Source organism: Moschus berezovskii, chromosome 4, assembly GCF_049115385.1.
Source record: "Moschus berezovskii isolate FMDL1 chromosome 4, NW_MosBer_1.0, whole genome shotgun sequence".
In the NCBI taxonomy this organism is placed as follows: domain Eukaryota; kingdom Metazoa; phylum Chordata; class Mammalia; order Artiodactyla; family Moschidae; genus Moschus; species Moschus berezovskii.
Window position 1 is genome coordinate 75,013,799 of NC_142463.1, and position 26,204 is coordinate 75,040,002.

Below are 26,204 nucleotides of genomic sequence, written 5' to 3' on the forward strand. Positions count from 1 at the left end.
ACATAAACCTCTACTTGTTTATATCTACACAATCAGGTTTCTGTCACATGCAGCCAAATGCAAATCTAAATAATATGTGGGTTCTAAGAATCTCTGCGTAAAGAAATCTATCTTTCCTAAACTTATTTGTACCTAAGCATTTTTAAACTATTTATTTTTACTTCATTTGATATAAAATTCCACAAAACAATGTTTCATTGGATATCTGTTTGGGTAATGAAGTTTTATTTCTTGTTATAAAAAACTTTTATAATTACCAGTCTGTTTTGCTGGCTAAAGTACTGAATTAATGAGATCAAGGCATGAAAACTGGTCTTCATATGAACAAATTGATTTCACCTTATAAGATAAGCTATCTTAGAAAAGACATTATGGATTTATCCTTGAGTCCATTAATCCTAAAAATATTTAGTTGTCACCCAATCAATTACAAGCTATCTGCCAAATTCTGGGGATACAAAGATAATTTAATCATGTGTGCTGCTGCTGCTGCTGCTAAGTCACTTCAGTCGTGTCCGACTCTGTGTGACCCCATAGACGGAAGCCCACCAGGCTCCCCCGTCCCTAGGATTCTCCAGGCAAGAACACTGGAGTGGGTTGCCACTTCCATCTCCAATGTGTGAAAGTAAAAAGTGAAAGTGAAGTCGCTCAGTCGTGTCCGACCCTTAGCGACCCCATGGACTACAGCCTACCAGGCTCCTCCATCCATGGGATTTTCTAGGCAATAGTACTGGAGTGGCTTGCCATTGCCTTCTCCAAATCATGTGTGCAAGTCTCAGTTATCTTAAACTAAGTGTGACAAAACAATTCATTACAATGTAATATATATAACATTCCATTATGACAATTTAAGGACAATTCCACACATTCGGGACAGTCAGAATTTTCCTGAATCAAGAATATTGGCCTACACACTGTCAGGCTCTTAGGAAAAACTGGGTTCCTTAGCAAGAAAGAAAGCTAAGTTAACCAGCTATCATGGCATCTCAACTTTGACTTTATTTACTTATCCTTGTACACACAATGACATATGTCAAAGGGCACAGATATCAATTCTTTGTGAAAACTGTGAATTAACAGTCAACACTGCTGATAGAATAAACAGATCTGATGTGGAAAGAAGAGGGGAAAGATTTTAGTGTAACTAAAGGGAAAGAGGCTTCAGGTTAAGAAGACAGACACATTCAATAGGATGAAAGGCATGAGCATGTTTGCAGACGCCAGGGGAGTTGTCAGTGGAAATGCAGATGAATGTGCTGATAAGAAGAGTTAGTTGATGGAGCAAAGTCTCAGAAGAGAAAGGAGGAGTTGGAATAAAGTACATCATATTAAACTGAACAGAAATAAAGCCTTATCTTCTGATTCAAAAGGAGGGGAATAATATGCAGGTGGATGTAGAAGGGATTGATATGAATTGATTTGTGTCACAAAAATATATGTAGAAGTCCTTACCCCACCACCGAAGAGTGTGACCTTATTTAGAAATAGAACCACTGCAGATGTAATCAGCTAACAAGAGATCACACTGGAGTAGAATAGACCCCTAATACAATATAGCTGAAGTCCTTATAAAAACTGGGACATTTAGAGACAGACACTCAGAGAAGGAAGACAATATTAAGACACATGAGGAATGATAGCCATATGACAATCAAAACAAAAACTTGAGTGATCCATCTACAAGTCACGGAATACCAAGGATTGCTGCAAACTCCCAGAAGCTAGGAAGGAGCGAAGAAGAATGCTCTTCTACAGATTTCACAGGGAACATAGCCCTGCTTATGTTCTGATTTCAGACTTCTAGTCTCCAGGACTGAGATAATAAATTTTTGTTGTCATAAGCCACTAAGTTTCTGGTACTTTGTTACGGCAGCCTTAAAAAACTAATGGAGGGATGTTGTGGAAAACCACACTGGTAGTCTTATCTTATAGATGAAGAAGGGGTTCAGGAAGTAGCAGGATGGTTTAGAAGGGAGTGTTGAGCTGTAGTGAAGTTCAAAACTAATCCCCGAAGGGAATGAAAATGGTAGCCAAGCATGAAGATGGAAGACATAAAAATGAGTAATGAGAACCTGACTGAAGTCAGTGACTATGAATTTATAGCAACAGTAATATGATAAAAAATCCTAGACACAAATATGAATTTAGTACATGATAAAGGTACTAAATTCAAGTCAATGGATAAATGACAGATCCAATACAATACAGTTGACAATTTGTAGGAAATAAATAAGGTTAAATATCTACAGACAAAATCATATGTCCCCTTAAATCTATTGTTTATAATAATGGCAAAAAGTTTTAAAACCTAAATATTGGAAATAGCATATGATATTTGGTTGCTAACACATTTTACATAGTGAGAATATATCATTTTAAATTTAAAAAATGTCAATATATATTATTTTCGACTGTTATTACAGTCTTCTTGTGAAATAAATACACATACATAGTGTGTATATATCTCTAGAGAAACCAAATGATGAAATTCTGTCAAAAAATCAATGGTCATTTGAAGTAAGTCAGAAAGATAAAAATTGTACATTACTGCGTATATGTGGAATCTAGAAAAATGGTACTGATTAACCTATTGGCAGGGAGGAATAGAGACACAGATATACGAAACAGACATGTGGGCACAGAGGGTGTTGGGAAGGAAAGGGTGGGACAAACTGGGAGATTAGGATTGACATATATACACTGCGACAGGTATATAAAGCAGGTAGCTAATGGGAAACTACTCTACAGCACAGGGAGCTCTGCTTGGAGGGGCGGGTTGGGGGGAGGTTCCAGAGGGAAGGGATATATGTATACAAATAGCTGGTTCACTTTGTTATACAGCAGAAACTAATACAACAGTGCAAACTAACTATACTTCAATAAAAATAAAAAAGAAGAAGAAATACAAGTGGAACCCCCTCCCCAAAATGATAAAACTAGAATACAGTATATACAATAAGTCAGCATTCTGCTTTAAGTGTTAGAGAGCCATGGTCAAGAGCATTTCTGGAGGAGGGAAAAAAAAAAAAACTGCCCAGCTGGGATTGGGAGTGGGTTACAGGATTCCTGGAAAGATGATGTCCAAAACCAGTGCCATGATCTTTGTGAGACTAACTATTAATACAAAGATTCCATGTGGATGGGCCTGCGTTGGAGGGGACAGTGCAATGTTCTTCTGAGATGCCATCTTGGAGAGAAGTGGGACTGTTTTATAAACAATTCCGGAAACACTTGGATTCTTACGGGTTTATTAGGGACACAAGGGTTTACTTGAGTGTTTGCCTGTGGCAGCCACTCCTTAATCATTTATAATTTTATTTAGAAAACAAAGTGCTATAACTGTTGTAACTCCAGAATTTCAGTCTTCTACAGAACTGTGTACCTATTTGTGTTCATGAGACCTCATACCTTCCTTAAAAAATGGTGGCTTCCACTTCCTCATGGAATCCTTGAGATAAGTGAATATGAAAAAGAATATGCCTAAAAGGAATGTGGGGTTCCCAGATGGCACTAGTGGTAAAGAACCCGCCTGCCAATACAGGAGAGGTAAGAGATGCAGGTTCAGTCCCTGTCTTGGGAAGATCCCCTGGAGAAGGGCATGGCAATCCACTCCAGTATTCTTGCCTGGAGAATCCCATGGCCAGTGGAGCCTGGTGGGCTACAGTCCATAGGGTCGCAAAGAGTCAGACACAACTGAAGCGACTAAGCATGCATGCAGAAGGAATGTATAAATGTGTGTATGTCTCTATATATGTACACCTATGCACACATTTTCAAGGGCAGTATCTATTGTATTAGAATTTTTTTAAAAATCTTTACTTCTATGCTATTTGCATATTCCCAGATTTAATGAAAACGGGAGTGCTGCTGAAAACAAAATGGTCTGAAAAAGAAGCAGGTCAGCTTAAGAACAATTAGGCTCAAAAAAAGTTGAACATTATCTTCCTGGTGGGCTTAGTTGTGTAATATAATCCAGAAAAAGCACAAGTTTGTAGAATGTTCTCCAAGATGAGGTTCTGAGATGTTTTATTTTAGTGCTTTCATTTTCTATAATGAAATGAGATAATAAATCTCTATTTGTGTCTGAATATCCCAAAATAGCTTGTAAGAATAGAAAAATCTGACAGTTGCTGAGGAAAAAAGAAAAAAAAAAAAAACGTGAAAATAGCTGAATCTGTCCAATCTTGTACTTATCCATTCAGGCTAAAAATGGTGTTATTGTTGAAAAGAAGTTAAGAAATTTTCTTCAGGAAAAAAAAAAACTTTTGTGGAGAAAAAATGTCATTTGTTGCTCTCTAAATGCAAATGTGCAAAGTTAATTTAATTCTTTTATTGGTAACTAAGTAAAAACATAATAGAGAATTGTCTTTCTTTCATTCTGCAAACAGATAGAAGTCCCAGCCTGGGCATTCACTAACAGAGATGGACTCCAGCAGGAATAAGATGTAGTCTCTGCCTTCAAAGAATCTTATAATCTTTATGAATTAAAATCATGATGAAGGTCACAAATAGGTAATTCACAAAGAGGAGAAAAGCTAATTGTCTAGAAACATACATAAAATATTTATCTTCAATGGTAATCAAGCAATGCAACTTTGAAATAGCAATACTATATTATTTTTCATCAGCAACTTATAAAAGAATGTCTAAGAATAATACATGACTGATACATAAAATTAGGACCTCTAATTAATTATTGTTTTTGATGTTTAGTCTCTAAGTTGTGTCTGACTCTTATGTGACCCCATGGAGCCCCTCTAACCATAGATATTTCAGACAAAAAAGAGTAGGTTGCCATTTTCTCTAGTCCAGGGATTAAACCTATGTCTCTTACATTGGCAGGTGGATTCTTTACCACTGAGTCATAAAGGAATCCAATTAATTATTAGTTGAACATAAATTAGAAATTCTTTCTGGAATATAATCTCACAGCACATATCAAAAGAATTAAAATTATTCACATAATATGGTACAAATCCACATCCAGGAATTTCAACTGAGAAAATAAATGATTGACGTTCTCATAAATAGAGCAATGAGAATGTTCATCACACAGTTTTTAGTAGTTTTTAATAGCTCAAAATAAATTTTAACAACCAATGTACCATGAAATGGAAGATTTGTCAAAAATATGGCACATTTTTATAAAACGATGTTGCTAGTAAGACTTAAACAGTAAAATAATACTGAATAATATCAAGAATTTTATGATATAATTAGTGAAAGATAAAATTAAAAAGTTGGGTTCAGCAGGATGCCATTGTAAATAAGTCATATGCATATATTGTACAAAGCTATATGGAGAAAGCAAGAGAGTTCCAGAAAAACATCTATTTCTGCTTCATTGACTATGCCAAAGCCTTTGACTGTGTCGATCACAATAAACTGTGGAACATTCTGAAAGAGATGGGAATCCCAGACCACCTGACCTGCCTCTTGAGAAACCTGTATGCAGGTCAGGAAGCAACTGTTAGAACTGGACATGGAACAACCGACTGGTTCCAAATAGGAAAAGGTGTACGTCAAGGTTGTATATTGTCACCTTGCTTATTTAACTTATATGCAGAGTACATCATGAGGAACGCTGGGCTGGAAGAAGCACAAGCTGGAATCAAGATTGCCGGGAGAAATATCAATAACCTCAGATATGCAGATGACACTACCCTTATGGCAGAAAGTGAAGAGGAACTCAAAAGCCTCTTGATGAAAGTGAAAAAGGAGAGTGAAAAGGTTGGCTTGAAGCTCAACATTCAGAAAACAAAGACCATGGCATCTGGTCCCATCACTTCATGGGAAATAGATGGAAAAACAGTGGAAACAGTGTCAGACTTTGTTTTTTTGGGCTCCAAAATCACTGCAGATGCTGACTGCAGCCATGAAATTAAAAGACGCTTGCTCCTTGGAAGGAAAGTTATGACCAACCTTGATAGTATATTAAAAAGCAGAGACATTACTTTGCCAACCAAGGTTCGTCTAGTCAAGGCTATGGTTTTTCCCGTGGTCATGTATGGATGTGAGAGTTGGACTGTGAAGAAGGCTGATCGCCGAAGAATCGATGCTTTTGAACTGTGGTGTTGGAGAAGACTCTTGAGAGTCCCTTGGACTACAAGGAGATCCCACCAGTCCATTCTAAAGGAGATCAATCCTGGGTGTTCATTGGAAGGACTGATGCTAAAGCTGAAACTGCAATACTTTGGCCACCTCATGCGACGAGTTGACTCACTGGAAAAGAGTCTGATGCTGGGAGGGATTGGGGGCAGGAGGAGACGGGGAAAGAGAATGAGATGGCTGGATGGCATCACCGACTCGATGGACATGAGTTTGAGTGTACTCCGGGAGTTGGTGATGGACAGGGAGGCCTGGCGTGCTGTGATTCATGGGGTCGTGGAGGGTCGGACACGACTGAGCGACTGAACTGAACTGAACTGATATACACAAATGGTAAATACATGCAAAAGAGTTAGACTTGTTTTAATAGAAAAACAAGATTAGAGGGAATTTTCTTCTTTTCATTTCTTTCTATTACTTAGATTTTTAAATACTGAGCATGTGGCGTTTCTTCAGTTAAAAATTAACTTTTAATTAACCACCTTTAAGGCTTAGACATAGTCCTTGCTTGCTTTCTCAGATTCCATTGACTGTCTCCTTTCTCTCTCAGTTGACTACCTGCCTTCTTCAAATACCCCTTTACTCTTATACTTTGATGCAGCACCATGCTTGGGAGTGGGGGATTTGGCTTCCTCAGAAGCTCCTGTGGAGCCAGATGAAAAATTAATCTCCCATAAGGTAGACCTTGCCCACTAAGAAACAGGAGATGAGAGAAAGTCAGACAGGTTAATTTTCCCTTCTTTCTCTCATTCATACATTACTGAGATGTGAATCTTCTTTGTAATCTAGTGAAGTCTCATGCACTGACACAAGTGAGCCGATAAACCTCAATGTCTCAAGGGCATTGGTTCCAGGACTCCACCACAACTGGAGATGCCAGGGGCTTCCCTGGTGGCTCAGACTGTTAAAAAAAAAAAAAAATCTGCCTTCAATGCAGGTGACCCCAGTTCAATCCCTGGGTCTGGAAATCCCCTGGAGAAGGGAATGGCAACCAACTCCAGTATTCTTGCCTGGAGAATTCCATGGACAGAGGTGCCTGGCAGGCTACAGTCCATGGGGTGGCAAAGAGTCAGACACAACTGAGCGACTACAATTTCTTTTCTTTCTTTCAAGTCCCTTACATAAAATTTTGTCATATTTGCATGTAACCTACACAGATTCTCCCATATACTTTATCTCCAGATTATTTATATCTAGTATAATGTAAATATAATGCAAATAGCTGCAAATACAGTGTAAATACTACGCAAATAGTTCCTGGTGTGAGGTAAATTCAGGGTATTTTTGGAATTTTCTGGAGTTTTTAAAAATATTTTTGATTCAAGACTGGTTGACTGTACAGATGTGAAAGCTTGGATACAAAGGTAAAGCAAAGTAAAGTGAAAGTCACTCAGTCATGCCTGACTCTTTGCAACCCCATGAACTATAGAGTCCAAGGAATTCTCTAGGCCAGAATACTGGAGTAGGTAGCCATTCCCTTCCCCATGGAATCTTCCAAACCTAAAGATCAAACCCAAGTCTCCTGCTTTGCAGGCAGATTTTTTACCAGCTGAGCCACAAGGGAAGAAGCCCTGGCCAACTATAATAGATTTGAATTAATGTAGCATATCTTGGTTCTCTTCTTTTTCTTCTTTATTGCCTTAGGCTTGCACCACCCAGATAAAATGTCAATACCTTAAATTTTCCTCCAGATTCTCTAAGGTTAAAATTGGAAAAGGAGATCTGCACAAATATCCATATTGCAAATATGTTACAAATTCCAGGTGAGAGATACAAATTGAGTACTAGAGCGAATACAGAAAGAGGTCACTTTCCATAAGGTTTTGGGGAAATTCTCTTTAGAAAGGTCATCTAAGTTGGACCTTACAGTCTGAACATGATTTTTGACAATGGAAATGCAAGGTTAATTCCATTGACCTGAAGGCTCATTAAAATTATAAATTTGTATTCAGCAACATAAGAAAAGCAAAATGGCATCTCTTCACTACAAAGCAATATATAACTCTTATTAAGCTTGCTTCCCTAATGGCTCAGCAGGTAAAGAATCAACCTGCAATGTAGGAGACACAGGAGATGCAAGTTTGATCCCTGGGTCAGGAAGATTCCCCAGAGAAACAAATAGCAACCCAATCCATTATTCTTGCCTGGAAAATCCCCTGGACCGAAGAGTCTGGTGGGCTACAGTCCAAAATATCACAAAGACTCAGACATTTCTGAGCAACTAACCACTTGCACATGGCATCTAAAAAGTCTCAAGTTTCTTTTGGTGCCTTTGAAGCACAAGTCCCTTGTATGTGGTAGAGATGTTTGCAAGTAGAACATTTCTGGAATTGTTTGAATAGTTCAAGAATGAAGGGTCACAATATCTGCAATTCTCCTGGCCTTTTCTTCAGAGTGAAAAGATGGTGACTATCAGTTCAGTTCAGTTCATCTGCTCAGTCGTGTCCGACTCTTTGCGACAACATGAACTGCAGCACACTAGGCCTCCCTGTCCATCACCAACTCCTGGAGTCCACCCCAGCCCATGTCCATTGAGTTGCTGATGCCATCCAACCATCTCATCCTCTGTCATGCATTTCTCCTTCTGCCCTCAATCTTTCCTGGCATCAGAGTCTTTTCAAATGAGTCAGCTCTTCACATCAGGTGGCCACAGTATTGGAGTTTCAGCTTCAACATCAGTCCTTCCAATGAACACCCAGGACTGATCTCCTTTAGGATGGACTGGTTGGATCTCCTTGCAGTCCAAGGGACTCTCAAGAGTCTTCTCCAACACCACAGTCCAAAAGCATCAATTCTAAGGTGCTCAGCTTTCTTTATAGTCCAACTGTCACATCCATACATGACCACTGGAAAAACCACAGCCTTGACTAGACTGATCTTGGTTGGCAAAGTAGTGATTCTGCTTTTTAATATACTATCTAGGTTGGTCATAACTTTCCTTCCAAGGAGTAAGCGTCTTTTAATTTCATGGCTGCAATCACCATCTGCGGTGATTTTGGAGCCCAGAAAAATAAAGTCAGCCACTGTTTCCACTGTTTCCCCATCTATTTCCCATGAAGTGATGGGACCAGATGCCATGATCTTAGTTTTCTGAATGTTGAGTTTTAAGCCAACTTTTTCACTCTCCTCTTTCACTTTCATCAAGAGGCTCTTTAGTTCTTCTTCACTTTCTGCCATAAGGGTGGTGTCATCTGCATATCTGAGGTTATTGATATTTCTCCCGTAATCTTGATTCCAGCGTGTGCTTCTTTCAGCCCAGCATTCCTCATGATGGACTCTGCATATAAGTTAAATAAGCAGGGTGACAATATACAGCTTTGACATACCTTTTTTCCTATTTGGAACCAGTCTGTTGTTCCATGTCCAGTTGTAACTGTTGCTTCCTGACCTGCATACAGATTTCTCAAGAGGCAGGTCAGGTAGTCTGGTATTCCCATCTCTTTCAGAATTTTCCACAATTTATTGTGATCCACACAGTCAAAGACTTTGGTATAGTCAATAAAGCAGAAATAGATTTTTTCTGGAACTCTTTTGCTTTTTCAGTGATCCAGTGGATGTTGACAATTTGATCTCTGTTTCCTCTGCCTTTTCTAAAATCAGCTTGAGCATCTACCTGTAGCTATTAGTCATATTACAGGAAAGTGAGGACATGGGGAGGACAAAATGGCTCATCCCAACCAAAATGTTCATGTTTGAAAAACCTCATTTTTACTCAAAGATCCACCTAACAACATAAGATTTATTTCTAATTGACCAGGAATGTGACTTGCTGCTGCTGCTGCTGCTGAGTCGCATCAGTCATGTCCGACTCTGTGCAACCCCAGAGATGGCAGCCCACCAGGCTCCGCCATCCCTGGGATTCTCCAGGCTCATTTACTGAAATGAAACTAAGGAATGAAATTTTCAACTATGCACCTTGAAACCAATAATCAAGTCAAGGGAAGAAGGAGAAAATGCATACTTGGTAATCAATTAGTACTATCCACCACATTATATAAAGCCTTAAGAATGGAAAGCAGTTAGATAAAGGAAGACTCATAGCATGTGGAGGCTTACTTGTTATACAGTGGCAAAGAAAGGGAGCAGTCAAAGATGACTGAAGTTTCCTGACTGTGAGGATGATTATCCAAAAGCACTGGTTTGCCATTTGACCCTGAGTTAGTTATTTTACTTTGACAAGTCTGTTTCCTCAACTTAAGATATGGTATAAGAATGTTTTGAAGTCCATATAGATAGATATAGATACATAGATATATCCAAATAAATAAGAAATCTATTTCCAAATACAAAAACCTGTATATGAATGTTTATAGAGGCATTATTCATAACAATCAACAAGTGGAAACAACTCACATGTTCACCAATTAATGAATAGATAAACAAAATATGATAAACCATACAAGGGATTATTCACTTCAGTTCAGTTCAGTTGCTCAGTCGTGTCCGACTCTTTGCAACCCCATGAATCACAGCACGCCAGGCCTCCCTGTCCATCACCAACTCCCAGAGTTCACTCAAACTCATGTCTATCGAGTCGGTGATGCCATCCAGCCATCTCATTCTCTGTCGTCCCCTTCTCTTCCCGCCCCCAATCCCTCCCAGCATCAGAGTCGTTTCCAGTGAGTCAACTCGTCGCATGAGGGGGCCAAAGTATTGGAGTTTCTGCTTTAGCAATAGTCCTTCCAATGAACACCAAGGATTGATCTCCTTTAGAATGGACTGGTTGGATCTCCTTGCAGTCCAAGGGACTCTCAAGAGTCTTCTCCAGCACCACAGTTCAAAAGCATCAATTCTTCGGCGATCAGCTTTCTTCACAGTCCAACTCTCACATCCATACATGACCACGGGAAAAACCATAGCCTTGACTAGACGGACCTTGGTTGGCAAAGTAATGTCTCTGCTTTTTAATATACTGTCTAGGTTGGTCATAACTTTCCTTCCAAGGAGTAAGGGTCTTTTAATTTCATGACTGCAATCAGCATCCGCAGTGATTTTGGAGCCCCAAAAAATAAAGTCTGACATTGTTTCCACTGTTTTTCCATCTATTTCCCATGAAGTGATGGGACTAGATGCCATGGTCTTTGTTTTCTGAATGTTGAGCTTCAAGCCAACCTTTTCACTCTCCTCTTTCACTTTCATCAAGAGGCCTTTGAGTTCCTCTTCACTTTCTGCCGTAAGGGTGGTGTCATCTGCATATCTGAGGTTATTGATATTTCTCCCAGCAATCTTGATTCCAGCTTGTGCTTCTTCCAGCCCAGTGTTCTTCATGGTGTACTCTGCATAGATGTTAAATAAGCAGGGTGACAATATACAACCTTGATGTACTCCTTTTCCTATTTGGAACCAGTCTGTTGTTCCTTGTCCAGTTCTGACTGTTGCTTCCTGACCCTCATATAGGTTTCTCAAGAGGCAGGTCAGGTGGTCTGGGATTCCCATCTCCTTCAGAATTTTCCACAGTTTGTTGTGATCGACACAGTCAAAGGCTTTGGTATAGTCAATGAAGCAGAAATAGATGTTTCTCTGGAACTCTCTTGCTTTCTCCATGATCCAGTGGATGTTGGCAATTTGATCTCTGGTTTCTCTGCCTTTTCTAAAACCTGCTTGAACAGCTGGGAGTTCACGGTTCACATATTGCTGAAGCCTGGCTTGGAGAATTTTGAGCATGATTTTACTAGTGTGTGAGATGAGTGCAATTGTGCGGTAGTTTGAGCATTCTTTGCCATTGCCTTTCTTTGGAATTGGAATGAAGACTGACCTTTTCCAGTCCTGTGGCCACTGCTGAACTTTCCAAATTTGCTGGCATATTAGTGCAGCACTTTCACAGCATCATCTTTCAAGATTTGAAATAGCTCAACTGGAATTCCATCACCATCCATCACCTCCATTAGCTTTTGTTCATAGTGATGCTTTATTAGTTGGATTATTACTTGACCATAGAAAGAAAGGAAGTACCAGTACATATCAAAACAATGACACACCTTAAGAACATTATGCTAAATGAATGAAACAAGTCATAAAAGACAGTCTATTATATGATTCCATTTACATGAAATGGAAAGAATTGGAAAATCCATAGGAATAAGATTAGGAATTGTCAGGGGTCAGGAGAAGGAGAGACTATGGAGTGACTACTAACAGACGCAGGGTTTCTTTTGGGGGTAATGAAAATATTCAGAAATTACATGGTGGTGATGGCTCTATAACTCTGTGAAAATACTAAGCAAAAATCCACTGCCTTCTGTACTTTAAAGGGTAAATTTTGTGATATGTAAATTATTTCTCCATAAATGTTTAAAAATATTTTGCAGAGGTCAAACATGATAAGTTGTCACTCAATAATAAATATTAGCTATTACTATTTCAGATTAGTTGAATTTATGAAGCTCTGGGTGCTGATAAAGTCACTGAGGAAAAAAAAGGATGAGTGTTAGGCTGAAACTGCAGGATTACAAGGCCTAGACATAGACATCAATGGTTTAATGAATGTGGGGGTTTACGTGTCTGAAACAAGGTTTTGGAAGGACAAAACCCTATCATGTGCAGCAGTGGTGGGCAGAATGTAATATCAGTCTTTACTCTTGAGGTGGGGAGATTGCCAGTTTATAGGGGGAGTTACCAGGGAAATCAGCAGAAGGGTACATCCCTCACCACGCTTTTTGATAAGAACAATCTTTAACTGGGGCCTGAACAAATGTGTAGGAAGGCCAATCATGTGTGTAGAGTGTGGGTGAAGCAGGCACTGGTCAGGCAGGGGATGTACAGAGAGCAGCCATCTTGAGTGGCCTGATGATATAATGAGAAAGTAATCACAAATCATAGCATGGGGTCCCTGGTTCTATTGTGACATCCCTTTCTCCTGAGGCCAGCTGAGAGGGGCACTGTCTTGGTGACAGAGGACAACACAGGGTCAATACACACACCTGGAACATTCCTGACTAGTGTTTGTCAGATATGGACAGAACTTCCCATTGCCCTAAGGCTGGAACAGAAAAATGCAGTGTCAATCATCAGAGACAGTCTTGATGATAAGATACTACCAATAAGAGGGAAATTTCACATAGAATATCAGATGTTTTAACCAATGTCATGAACACAATTTCTGCTACCAAGAGAGGAAGGTGGGATATGAGCAGAGAAGTACTACTTTCAAGCTAAGCTTTTCACACAGTCTGGATCTGTGTAATCCAATAAAAGGGCTTAATGCTTTTGCAGGATGTTCTGAAGGAGCCACTTTACTGTGACAAGATGGTCTATTACATACATAGGGCCCTGAAGGGGCACATAACTGGGATTAGTTAGTCATTAGATATGTTCTCTTACCTACTTTTTCTGTTAAAAAAGGGGAGAATACATCAAGAAAGACTTGTAAGAGATAGAAAAAATTATCAAAACTATATTTTTTTTTTCCTGAGAAGCTCCAAGTCACTCTTTCAAATGCCCTGTTGCATTCTAACATTTAAAAATCCAATTTTAAATCCTTTACCAGTACATTCTGGAAACATTTTCGTTGTTTAGTTGCTAAGTCGTGTCAGATTATTTCACGATCTCATGGACTGTAGACTGCCAGGGTCCTCTGTCCATAGGATTTCCTAGACAAGAATACTAGAATGGGTTACCATTTACTTCTCCAGGGGATCTTCTCTACCCAAGGATCTAACCTGCATCTCCTGCCCTGAAAGTGGATTCTTTACTGCTGAGCCACTGGGGAAGCCCAACCAGCACAATAAGGACTAAATATTTATCTAGAATTGCCAATGCTCTTTTACCAATGAAAATCCTTAAAAATATGGACAAATTAATTCTTAAAAGTATTTTTAAACAATCAGTTCTATTACTTGACCATAAAAAGAAATGAAGTACCAGTACATATCAAAATAATGAAACACCTTAAAAACATTATGCTAAGTGAATGAAGCAAGTCACAAAAGATGTTGTACTATATGATTCCATTTACATGAAATGGAAAGAACTGGAAAATCCATAGAATAAGATTAGGAATTGTCAGGGGTCAAGAGAAGGAAAGACTCTAGAGCGACCACTAACAGATTTTTCTCAACCTGAATCTCTCTTTACTTGATTGAAACAATAATAAGCATTATTATTAAATATGTTATAAAGAGTAGACAATAAATGTCAAAAGACTCTTATGGTAAGGATTATTAGTATGATAATAACAAAAAGCAGTTCTATCTTTTCACTCTTTGAGTTTTGAAATGTAACCGTGACATTCATCAAGGTAACAAAGCACTTGAGTTCTAAATAGAGATCATTGAACTTGCCCTGGTCACACACATACATATTACCTGTGAATTCAACACTAGCATATACTTTCAATTGTCAACACTCTTTGTTCTATTCAGCCAACCTTTACAGAAGCCTGCTCTATACTTGATACCGTGCTAGGGAACCATGGGTAACTGAGCATATATATGGTGCCAGCCATCAAGAGCTTGCAATCTCATAGAGAAGTTACAAAAAGAGCACTAACCTTCCCCTTCTGAGACCCAATGCCGGCACCCATAATAAAAGGAAAAGCTATAAGATCAGTGACAAAGACTGTTCATTGGAGGGGAGGTAAGTGAAGAGTTCATAGGTAAAAGGGCATTTGGGATAGCTCTGTTGTAGTAGAAAGGACAGTGAACTGGGAGAACAAAAATAGTTCCAGTTCTGATATCATGTTTTGTATGTTCTTAGAAGTGTCACTGAACCTCCCTGAGTTTCCTCAGTTATAAACTAAGAGAGGTGAACTAGGTAACACTAAGGGCACATCAATAGGAAACTTTTTGTTTTAGTTATCTGAAGCTCTTACCAGCGTAATAAGATGGAGAAGTCCACTTAATGTTCATATGGAAGTATTTTTGCTAAAACTTTCTAGACTTAAGATTGTGTGGGATGTGGCAAGGGTGACCTGCAGGGGTGTTGTTCTCATAGGAAGACCAGCAAGAAAGTTTTCCTAAGAAAGTCAAGCATGAGTGAAATTTTGAAGGCTAAGTAGAAGCTGTCCAATGAAGAGATAGATAAAAGGAAAGTTTTTCAGATTAAATTGGTATAGCCACTACAGAGAACAGTATGAAGTTTCCTTTAAGAATGAAAAATAAAGTTACCATATGATCCAACTCCACTCCTGAATATATATCCGGAAAAAAAATATAATTTGAAAATATACATGAACCCCAAAGTTCATAGCAGTACTATTCACAATAGGCAAAACATGGAAGAAACCTAAATGTCCATTGACAGATAAATGGATAGTCAAGTTATAATTTATATACACAATGGAGTATTACTCAGTTGTACTAACCCATGTTACTGTCAACACTTTTCACAACGGTTATACTTATCTGCTGTCCTCGGCTCCATACTTACCCACTTCAAATTCATCTATATACAAAACTAAAATCATTATACTACAGTTTGAAGCAATTACTATCTCCCTTGCTTAATAGCCTCGATGAGGCCTCTTACTGGCCTCAGGATGAAATCTTATGCCTTCCTGCTATATAAGGCCCATCATGATGTCACTGACACTTAGCTGTCCAGCCTCATCTCTTGTCATTCACTTTCCCTGATCTAGTTTCTGCCTTTGGAAATTTCTCTTGTTGGGCACTGATATAATATATTCTTCTCTCTTTTTTCACTCTAACTTCTGCTTATCCTCCAGTTGTCAATTTCGACATTTCTTCCTATGAGACTATCCTTTGATTCTATAAGATTTATCTGTATTCTCTCAGTTCAGTTCTGTCACTCAGTCTGACCCCGTGGACTGCAGCACACCAGGCTTCCCTGTCCCTCACTACCTCCCAGAGCTTGCTCAAACTCATGTCCATCGAGTTGGTGATGCCATCCAACCATCTCATCCTCTGTCGTCCCCTTCTCCTCCTGCCTTCAATCTTTCACAGGATCGGGGTCTTTTCCAGTGAATCAATTCTTCGCATCAAGTGGCCAAAGTATTGGAGTTTTAGCTTCAGCATCAGTCCCTCCAATGAACACCCAGGACTGATCTCCTTTAGGATGGACTGGTTGGATATCCTTGCAGTCCCAGGTACTCTCAAGAGTCTTCTCCAACACCACAGTTCAAAACCATCAATTCTTCTGCACTAAGCTTTCTTTATAATCCAACTCTCACATCCATACATGACTCCTGGAAAAACCATAGCTTAGATTTGATGCACCTTTGTCAGCAAAGTAATGTCTCTGCTTTTTAATATGCTGTTTAGTTTTGTCATAGCTTTTCTTCCAAGGTCCCATCACTTCATGGCAAATAGATAAGGAAACAATGGAAATAGTGACAGACTTTATTTTCTTGGGCTCCAGAATCACTGCAGATTATGACTGCAGCCATGAAATTAAAAGACGCTAGCTCCTTGGAAGAAAAGCTATGACCAACCTAGACAGCATATTAAAAAGCAGAGACATTACTTTGCCAACAAAGGTTCATCTAGCCAAAGCTATGGTTTTTCCAGTAGTCATGTATGGATGTGAGAGTTGGAGAATAAAAAAAGCTGAGTGCCAAAAAATTGATGCTTTTGAAAATTGGTGTTGGAGAAGATTCTTGAGAATCCCTTGGACTGCAAGGAGATCCAACCAGTCAATCCTAAAGGAGATCAGTCCTCAATATTCATTGGAAGGACCGATGCTAAAGTTGAAACTCCACTACTTTGGCCACTCAATGTAAAGAAGTGATTCACTGGAAAAGACCCTGATGCTGTGAAAGATTGAAGGCAGGAGGAGAAGGGGATGGCAGAGGATGAGATGGTTGGATGGCATCACTGACTCAATGGAGATGAGTTTGAGCAAGCTCCGGGAGTTGGTGATGGACAGAGAAGCCTGGTGTGCTGCAGTCCATGGGGTTACAAACAGTCGGACATGACTGAGCAACTGAACTGAACTGATTCTTCCAAGGAGCAAGAGTCTTTTAATTTCATGGCTGCAGTCACCATCTGCAAAGATTTTGGAGCCCAAGAAAATAAAGTCTGTCACTGTTTCCATTGTTTCCCAGTCTATTTGCCATGAAGTGATAGGACCAGATGCCATGATCTACATTTCTTGAATGTTGAGTTTTAAGCCAGCTTTTTCACTCTCTTGTTTTACTTTCATCAGGAGATTCTTTAGTTCTTCACTCTCTGCCATAAGGGTGGTGTCATATGCATATCTGAGATTATTGGTATTTCTCCTGGCAATCTTGATTTCAGCTTGTGCTTCATCCAGCCTGGCATTTTGCATGATTTGCTCTGCATATAAGTTAAATAATCAGGGTGACAATATACAGCCTCGATGTACTCCTTTCCCAATTTGGAACCAGTCCATTGTTCTATGTCTGGTTCTAATTGTTGCTATTCTCTACTACAGTGTAAGTAATTCACTTTTAAGCAAGGTAACTCATTCACCATCCTGTTCTCAATAATTAATATAGTGCATGGCACCATTTTTAAGTGAATAAATGGATGGATGAATGAATGCAACTTTGCACTGCAAATTAATATAACTTTGTAGTACATGAAGCCAGTTTGAATATAGGAAATTATGTCCAGGAAAAGGCCAACAATGAAGCCAAATTAATGTACCTAAACACGAGCTGTCAACCCAAGTATCAAGTCAGTGTGAGGAGTTGAGTTTTCAGAAAATCCAAAAAGGCAGGTGCAAGGAGATACTGAGAAAGGATTCACAAGGTACAATAGAACAACTCATAGTGATTTTTCATGGAATCCTGAGCTAGCTTGACTGGCATATGGGATTTCATTTAAAAGGACAGTATATAGTGAATAATAACCCGTGGGGAGATATTGAAGGATTTTAAAAAGAAAAATGACATAATCAGCTTTGTTTTGGATGGCATTTTCAACATTATAAAGGTGGTTTGAAGGGGCAAGACTGTTGGTAGAGAAACTAGTTAAGAGACCTGTCTAAAACCGAGTAAAAGTTAGTAACATTCTTAACTAAGGCAATAAGGAGAGGGGAAAAGAGAACAGAGTAAAGCAAATATAATCCACCACACATTTGAATGGTGTCACTGGTTCAACAGACATGAACTTGGGCAAACTCTGGGAGGTGGTGAGGGACAGGGAGGCCTGGCATTCTGCAGTCCATGGGGTTGCAAAGAGTCAGAGAAAGATGGCATTAGTGACTGAACAACAATGACTTAGCGACTGAACAACAACGATAATATATAATTGAGGTTTCATTTGCAGAGGAAGTTACAGAAACTACTTTTAGAAAAATAAAGCAAATGTAAGATAGTATAGGGCAATTGTGCCTTCTCCTGTTAGTCTTGAATTTAGACTTGAAAGGAGAGAAGCTAACCATCAACTCTTCCGCCTTGTGGAACTACAATGACAATGTTTATATAAAAACAAATAAATAAATAAAAGAATTGACTGTAGATGAATTCACAAATAAGGTTTTTCAAGACCTGGATCAGGCATAGGACACTAGGGTACATATATTTAGTTTGAGACTCTCTCCCCTAAGCTTTCCTACCAGCCCTCTCCAAAAGTCAGTTTCTGATGATTACGGGCTCCTATTTGAAGTGAAACAGCTCTGTCACCCACATGAAGTGTCAGGACAGAGCCTGAAAGCTGCCAGCTGCCCATTTCACCTGAAGTCAGCATGCTTTTCATCCTTCATGACAATAGTGCTGCCATTACGCCCTGGGTGAGGAGACACCTTTCCCTGGAAAGTGATCAGTACAAGAAAAATGTGTTTCAGTTCTCTCTAAAGAACAAGGAGCTAATTCAGCTTGCTTTCATGGCACTTTCCTTGTCTAATGTTTAAACAAATGGTTTTTGACGGAAACATCAGTTAAAGTTTCACAGTTAAGATTCTTCCCCAAATTATCTAACACTTGTTGGGGAAATTATCTCAGAAGGTTACACAGTGAGACTTGAATATAAAATATCATAGGACAGCTCACATGTCTAGTTTTCTACCTCATCCTCTGTCCTACTGTCCTCTCCTTGAAAAATAAAAAATGTCTTGAGGCTAGAACAGGGTAATTACAGTTTCCACACCAGGGAGAGAGGGTGCTGAGAAGGGAGAGCATGCTAGGTAGCCTGAGCCCCCCAGGATGTCACAGGGCTTCTGTGAGGTGAGAAACTGAGTGGTGAGAGCTTGTGCTAACCTGCCTGACAGCCAAGGTCTTGTTCCTTTCAGAGTAATCTCCCCTGAGCGCTCCATGACAGGCTGGCTTAGGCGGGTTCAATCCAATTTAATGGATGATGTGACAATGGAAAATTGAGGAAAGAGGGAAATGATACATGCCAGATATCAGCCCAGGCAAAGCTGAGAGGGTGTAATACTTGTCATTCACTCACCAAGTGGGAAATGTCTGAATGAATAAGTGCTCAGTACCAGGGGCAAATTCTAGTAGAGTCTCCAGGGAGAAGGAATGTCCATCTATGCTCTAATCCTCCTGCATAGTAACCAGACTTTGGGGTGGGGGGGGGCTTACTTGGACAGTCGGTCTCTGCCCAATTTGGCACACTTCTTTGAGGATCTGCCTTTCCCCAAGCAGGTTTGAGAGTATCGGTATGCACGGCTTCAGCTCTTACCTGTTCTCGTTGCCAGAGATCTCTGTTGTTAACACTCCTCCTACTTCCACATCTCAGCTTATGCTTATCACCATCCAGCTCTAATTAACAGGCTCCATCAATATAAATGACCCCTAATGTGGGTGCCTTGAAACCTCTATTTTCATGAAGTACTCTCATATTTCTCCCTCCTGGGCATCACATGACCCAGAGGGTGCAAGCACCTCTTGAGATCAAGAGGACACAAGCCAATCTCTTCCCTAAAGCACATTCCTTCCTATCCACTTATCAGCAGACATTTCAGCCTGCAAAAATGTATTAACGTGAAAAGAGGAGAAAATGCTTTAACTTGTTGTAGCTCCAACTGTTCTTTATCACTTTTATGTGATTGCTTACTGTCATTCTACAAGGGTAGAACAGATGTTGGTGTTCGCTCTTAAGAACTAGATCTCCCAGAGAAGGTCAGCATAATGCCCTGAGAAACCTCCAGATTCATTTTAGAGGTCCTAATGACTCTTTTTTGTCACGCTTTAAAATTACTCATCTCAAACCTATCATTATATACTTCTTGTTTTCATTGGTGGCATTGGAGGCCATCTTGGCATTATTTATTGGGCTTCAGTGGTATCAGCAGGGGGAGGATCCAATTTCTCTTCAGAAAGGCCATCGTTCATCTTTTTCTGCCCTAAGGCTTGTGTTTGAGCAACTATATTTTCTATCTACAGTTGGAATTCTGGTTAGAAAAAGATCCTGTTATAGTCTGCTGCTGCTACTGCTAAGTCACTTCAGTTGTGTCCGCTGAGAATAAACTCAAAAGAACAATTACTCCACTTCCCTTTATAGGATGCAGTTTATAGAATTGTTAATAACAGTATATAACATTAATAGAATGGCTGTTATCCAAAAGTCTACAAGCAATAAATGCTGGAGAGGGTGTGGAGAAAAGGGAACCCTCTTACACTGTTGGTGGGAATGCAAACTAGTACAAAAACTATGGAGAATAGTGTGGAGATTCCTTAAAAAGCTGGAAATAGAGCTGCCATACGACCCAGCAATTGCACTCCTGGGCATACACACCGAGGAAACCAGAATTGAAAGAGACATGTGTACTCCAATGTTCATCACAGCACTGTTTATAATAGCCAGGACATGGAAGCAACCTAGATGTCCATCTGCAGACGAATGGATAAGAAAGCTGTGGTACATTTACACAATGGAGTATTACTCAGCAATTAAAAAGAATACATTTGAATCAGTTCTAATGAGGTGGATGAAACTGGAGCCTATTATACAGAGTGAAGTAAGCCAGAAAGAAAAGCACTAATACAGTATATTAACACATATATATGGAATTTAGAAAGATGGTAACTATAATCCTGTATGCAAAACAGCAAAAGAGACACAGATGTATAGAATAGTCTTTTGGACTCTGTGGGAGAGGGCGAGGGTAGGATGATTTGGGAGAATGGCATTGAAACATGTATATTATCATACATGAAACGAACCACCAGTCCAGATTCGATGCGTGATAAAGGATGCTTGGGACTGGTGTACTGGGATGAACCAGAGGGATGGGATGGGCAGGGAGGTGGGAGGGGGGATTCAAGACGGGGAACACATGTACACCCGGAGCAGATTCATGTCAATGTATGGCAAAACCAATACAATAATGTAAAGTAATTAGCCTCCAATTAAAATAAATGAATTAAAAAGAAACAGTATATAACATTAATGAGCACCTACTGTACACTAGATTGGCTGGATGGTTTACATGGATTATCTCATTTAATCCTCACAACTAAATTACTAAGTAGATGTTATCATTATCCCTCACTCATACTTAAAGAAACAAACAGCTAAATAATTTTCCCAAGATCAGACAGCAAAAAAGTGAGGGAATCAGGACCAAACATAAGTTGTTATCTGTTTCTTTAGTCTCGGTTATACATCCCACAAAGTATCCTTTTCGGTCTAGGAGACAAAAAGATGCTTTCCACATAGTCTTTGCCCCTTTGAAGCCTCAGCCACCATCCCTGGCTTGCATTCCTGGTCCCTGACTCCAGTAAGTTCGCCTATTCCTACTACTAGTGCCAAACTTATCTCAGAAAGTGTAGTTGCCCATTTCCCAAGAAGTTTCTGTGAAACTGGAGAAGTCAGACTTAAATAAGGTTGCCAGCTTTCCAAAAACAATGAATCAGTCCTAGAAATCATGTAAAAAGTGGCACTTCTATTTGGCGATCACTGTTAGACAGTTTTCTATTTTTACACGTTTCACTCAGTTCCCAGCAGTATCATGGATTGTGACCTCAAAGCAAGAAAAACTTCTTCGAATATTTCTTTTGTTGTTGTTACCTGGAAGCAGGGAGTAAGACATAAATAAAAAATGATTTTTAGTGTCTAATTTAGCATGGTTCAACTCAGACTCTATTTTTTCTCTGTGTCTGTGAGATGCAAGATCTGGTGTTTGATGCTGGGCCAAATCCACAGAGGACAAGAACACACATCACTTTGGCTCATAGCAGCTGAGGCTATATGAGGAAAAATATATATACACATATATGATTAGAAGTTATTTTTGGCAGGTTGCTCCACAATAAGATATCAATTTACCTATGAGATAATTATGGCAAAAGTGTGCAAGTGACACACTCTCCACTTTTAATAATTCTTATTTTCCTTCAGCAAGATAGACTGTGAATAGAAAAAACTGTCAAGGAGGAAAAGCTATCCAAGTTCAACATGGTAGTTTACATTTGTCTTCTCAAGTAAATAATACCCATCTCTAATGCAAACTCCTTAGTCACATTAAGCAAACACAAATACTTTATTAATAAACTACAGAGAAATCTATTTAATTATGTTATCTCACTTGTGATTTCTTGCTAATGACCAATTCTAAATGTTTTGTAAACCATGTTATTCATGGTCATGGCAATTTGAGTCCTGAATATCTCTTTGCAAGAGTCACTATAATTCATTAGTCTTTACATTATAGTTTAACCCCTAAAATTCTCATATTTGAGTTTTTCGGTGTTTTAGAAAGCATGTCTTCTTGAACATTATCAGGCTGACTTGAAGATGCACTCCACTTAACCGCAGGAACAATAATTATCTTGCAGAGATCAAATCCAGTACATGATGCAACTTTTCATATAACAGTAATGATAAGATTTATAAATACATTATGCAAACCAAGAATTTTTTTTATAAAGGGAGACATGGAACAACCCCAAGACTTAACATTAAATGATTCAGTGGTGTAGATAACTGTGTACAGGTTTCCCTTGCTATCCAAAGAGACAGCATTTCTATGAAACCTTTTGTAAACTGAAGAAGCAATTACCCAAGGGCACATCTTGCTAACTGTACAGAAAATAAATGGAGATAAAGCATTGATAGATGCTTACAGACACAAGACCCATGCTTCAGAGCCATGGGTCTTGATGCTAAGATGCTGAGTGCAGTTCCCGGGGAAGGAGCCCGGCGATGCCACTCTTGCTGCTCCAGGTGAGTTCTGCCTCTGAAGTGGCTGGCTGAAAAACTAGTGCTGAAGGCTACTATGGCTTTTGTTTTTTCCATAAAAGTGAAAAATCCTCTTTGGGTTCTTTTCATTAGCAAAAACAGGTATAGTCTGCCCTTCGTATCTGCAAGTCCACATCCACAAATTCAACTATGATCAAAAATACTTTTTAAAAAGTAATTCAGAAAATTTCAAAAGCAAAATGTGAATTTGATGCACACCAGCAGCTATGTACATAGCATTTACATTGTATTTACAACTATTCATGTAGCGTTTATTTTTCATTAGGTATTAGAAGTTATCTAGAGATGACTTAAAGAATGTATGAAGTTGTGCATAGAATATAAGCTAGTAATACGCTACTTTACTTAAGGGTCTTGAGCATCCATGGGTTTCGATATCCTTAGGGGTCCTGGAATCAATCCTCTTCCAATACCAAGGAACAGTTATACTAATGTAGGTCTTCCTTAAAAGCAAAGTGGTGTAAAGTGAACTTTCGAAACATGGGGTAATAATCCCTATATAGTGGGCAACCATTTATTTAAATAAACGAATATAGATACATTCAATATGTTCTACATATATAATTTCTTCAGTAGCAGCTAGTAAAATTTCTGAAATCACATTCTGAGGATTTTTTTTTAACTTAAGAATTTTGCTAGAAAGACAGGTTTTCCTGCTTCAACTAACACCTGTCCTTTGGTTCTATAGCTTTGGGTGAGTTTTCAAGCCTTTGCTTAGTGGTTTTCATCAGAAGAGATCTGCTAAGCCTTAGCTGCAGGGAATGAAATACTTTGGCAAATTGAGAAGTCTCCCTTCCAACAGCTCAGTGGCCAGAGTCAATGCAGGAGGGCCCTCTCACATCACTCTTCAAAACCTGAAGAAATACTTCAGGGCAATAACACAGATATCAGTAGGTGTTGATGGATGTTTGGCAGTTTACCCTCAAAATTGTGATCTCCACTCAACTTACTTATTATCATGGGTCCTGGAGAAGGTGAGTTGAGAGGTGAGGGCTGTCCTGCCTTATGTATCTGAAGGACAAAGATATGCTATCACCTGCTTCTGCTGAAAATGTAAAGGATTACATTATCTTCTCCTGGCCTGAATCCTATGGGGCTGGTTTTTCACTCTGACAGTTGTCTAGTGACAAGGAAAGGAATGGGAAATGTGGTTGCCATAAAGCCACAGAGTAAGGCAGTCAAGTGAAGGGGGAGAGGCAGTCAAAAGCACAGAGATCTTGGAAAGGGCATGAAGTCAAGGTAAGACATACTCATGCCACTCACTCTGTTTGTTCTAGAGCTGAAGCAGCTCCAAAATCTCTAATTAGGAAGGCTGTGGTGGCAGCAATTTGATAGAAAGTGGATGGAGAGGAGAACTTGGGCTGAAACTGCAATGTAGAGTAAGGCTGATGTTTTTACTTAATCTTTATTTTGTGCTTATGTCAAATAACTTGAAGATGTGTTATCCTAGCAAGCTCACACTTGTTACTAAGATTACTAAGATTCCATGCTTGTTTAGGGGTGATAAGGCAGTTGCTAGAGATTCTAGGAAGGACAAAACTCCTGCTCAGTCACACTGGCATATCCACTGGACAGTAAAGTTTGCATAAATAAGTAGAAACATATTACAGCAGAGGTGGAAGAGCGACGTCATTTCTGGGGCAGCTGCCAGGTCATTGCACCTGCCAGGTGCAGGTAACTTGAATTGGGTGCAGGTAATTTTGAATGGAAATTTTCAACCCCAACTACAGAGTGGCATGATGTCCTTCTGATATTAGTAGCATATCTGAAAGAGTACAATTGAACCCTTAAAAAAGAATAAGAGTAGAGGAGAGAGACAGGCTCACCATATTTTCTGGAAGTTTGCTTCAACTGAATAAAATTCATCAGTGATTACAGTTTTGCAGTGTTCTAGTACTCCAAAAGCCACTCCAGTACTCTTGCCTGGAGAATCCCATGGATGGAGGAGCCTGGTGGACTGCAGTCCGTAGGGTCGCTAAGGGTCAGACACGACTGAGCAACTTCACTTCAGTACTCCAAAAAAATTATTTTATGATTGGCAAACTTAGCTGGCTTTAATGCAATTAAAAGTTGTTTGAGGAAAAAATGTTATTTGACATCTGCTACTTAGCAAAGGATAATTCACTCCATCAGAGGTCAGCCACTACTACTGATTTCAGTTCAGTTCAGTCACTCAGTCATGTCTAACTCTTTGTGACTCCATGGACTGTAGGAAGCCAGGCTTCCCTGTCCTTCACCAACTCCCGGAGCTTGCTCAAACTCATGTCCATTGAGTTGGTGATGCCATCCAACCATCTTAACCTCTGTTGCCCGCTTCTCCTCCTGCCTTCAATCTTTCCCAGCATCAGGGATTAACAGCCGAACTTTCTAACTGATTTCACCATAGAGACACCACATTATTGATTTACTGATTCTCAAAAACAGCTAACATAAGCATGTGTAAAATGAAGCATGGTATTGTCTAGAAACAAGGAGTTGAATGCAAGTGGTTAATTTGAGTGTTAATCCTAGGAAATCGTTTTAAGAGGATGGAGATGTAAAGAGACAGAAAATCATGAAGTGTGCATTATAGCTAAGTGGCAACTGGAATATGGTCCCAACAAGGAAATGTAGGAGATAATGTAGGGAATACCACAGAGTTATCTCCTTGTTGGGGGTGGGAAGCAAGATGCTGGGTTATTTATGCCCTGAGTACCATCTGTCATAGTCTGAAGTCTGCCCCTGAAGGCACTTCAGACCTGCTAAGATGAAAGCCTCACAAGGAGAGCAGCAGAAGCTTAGACTAGACACCACTGACCAGTACCAGGAATGGTGAGAGCTGAAAGAGAGTGGATGGGCCACAAAAACATCCACCATAGTTGGGGTCTCAGAGTGGTCCAACTGTTGTCATCCCAATATCTTCAGAAGTGGAGCCCAGAGGACGGAGGCTTAAAGAGCACTTGAACTTCTGGGCCACAATCTCTGCTTCCCCTCAATCTGGCCAGACAGGTAGCTTGGGACAAATTACCTTCATAAAATTCCTACATA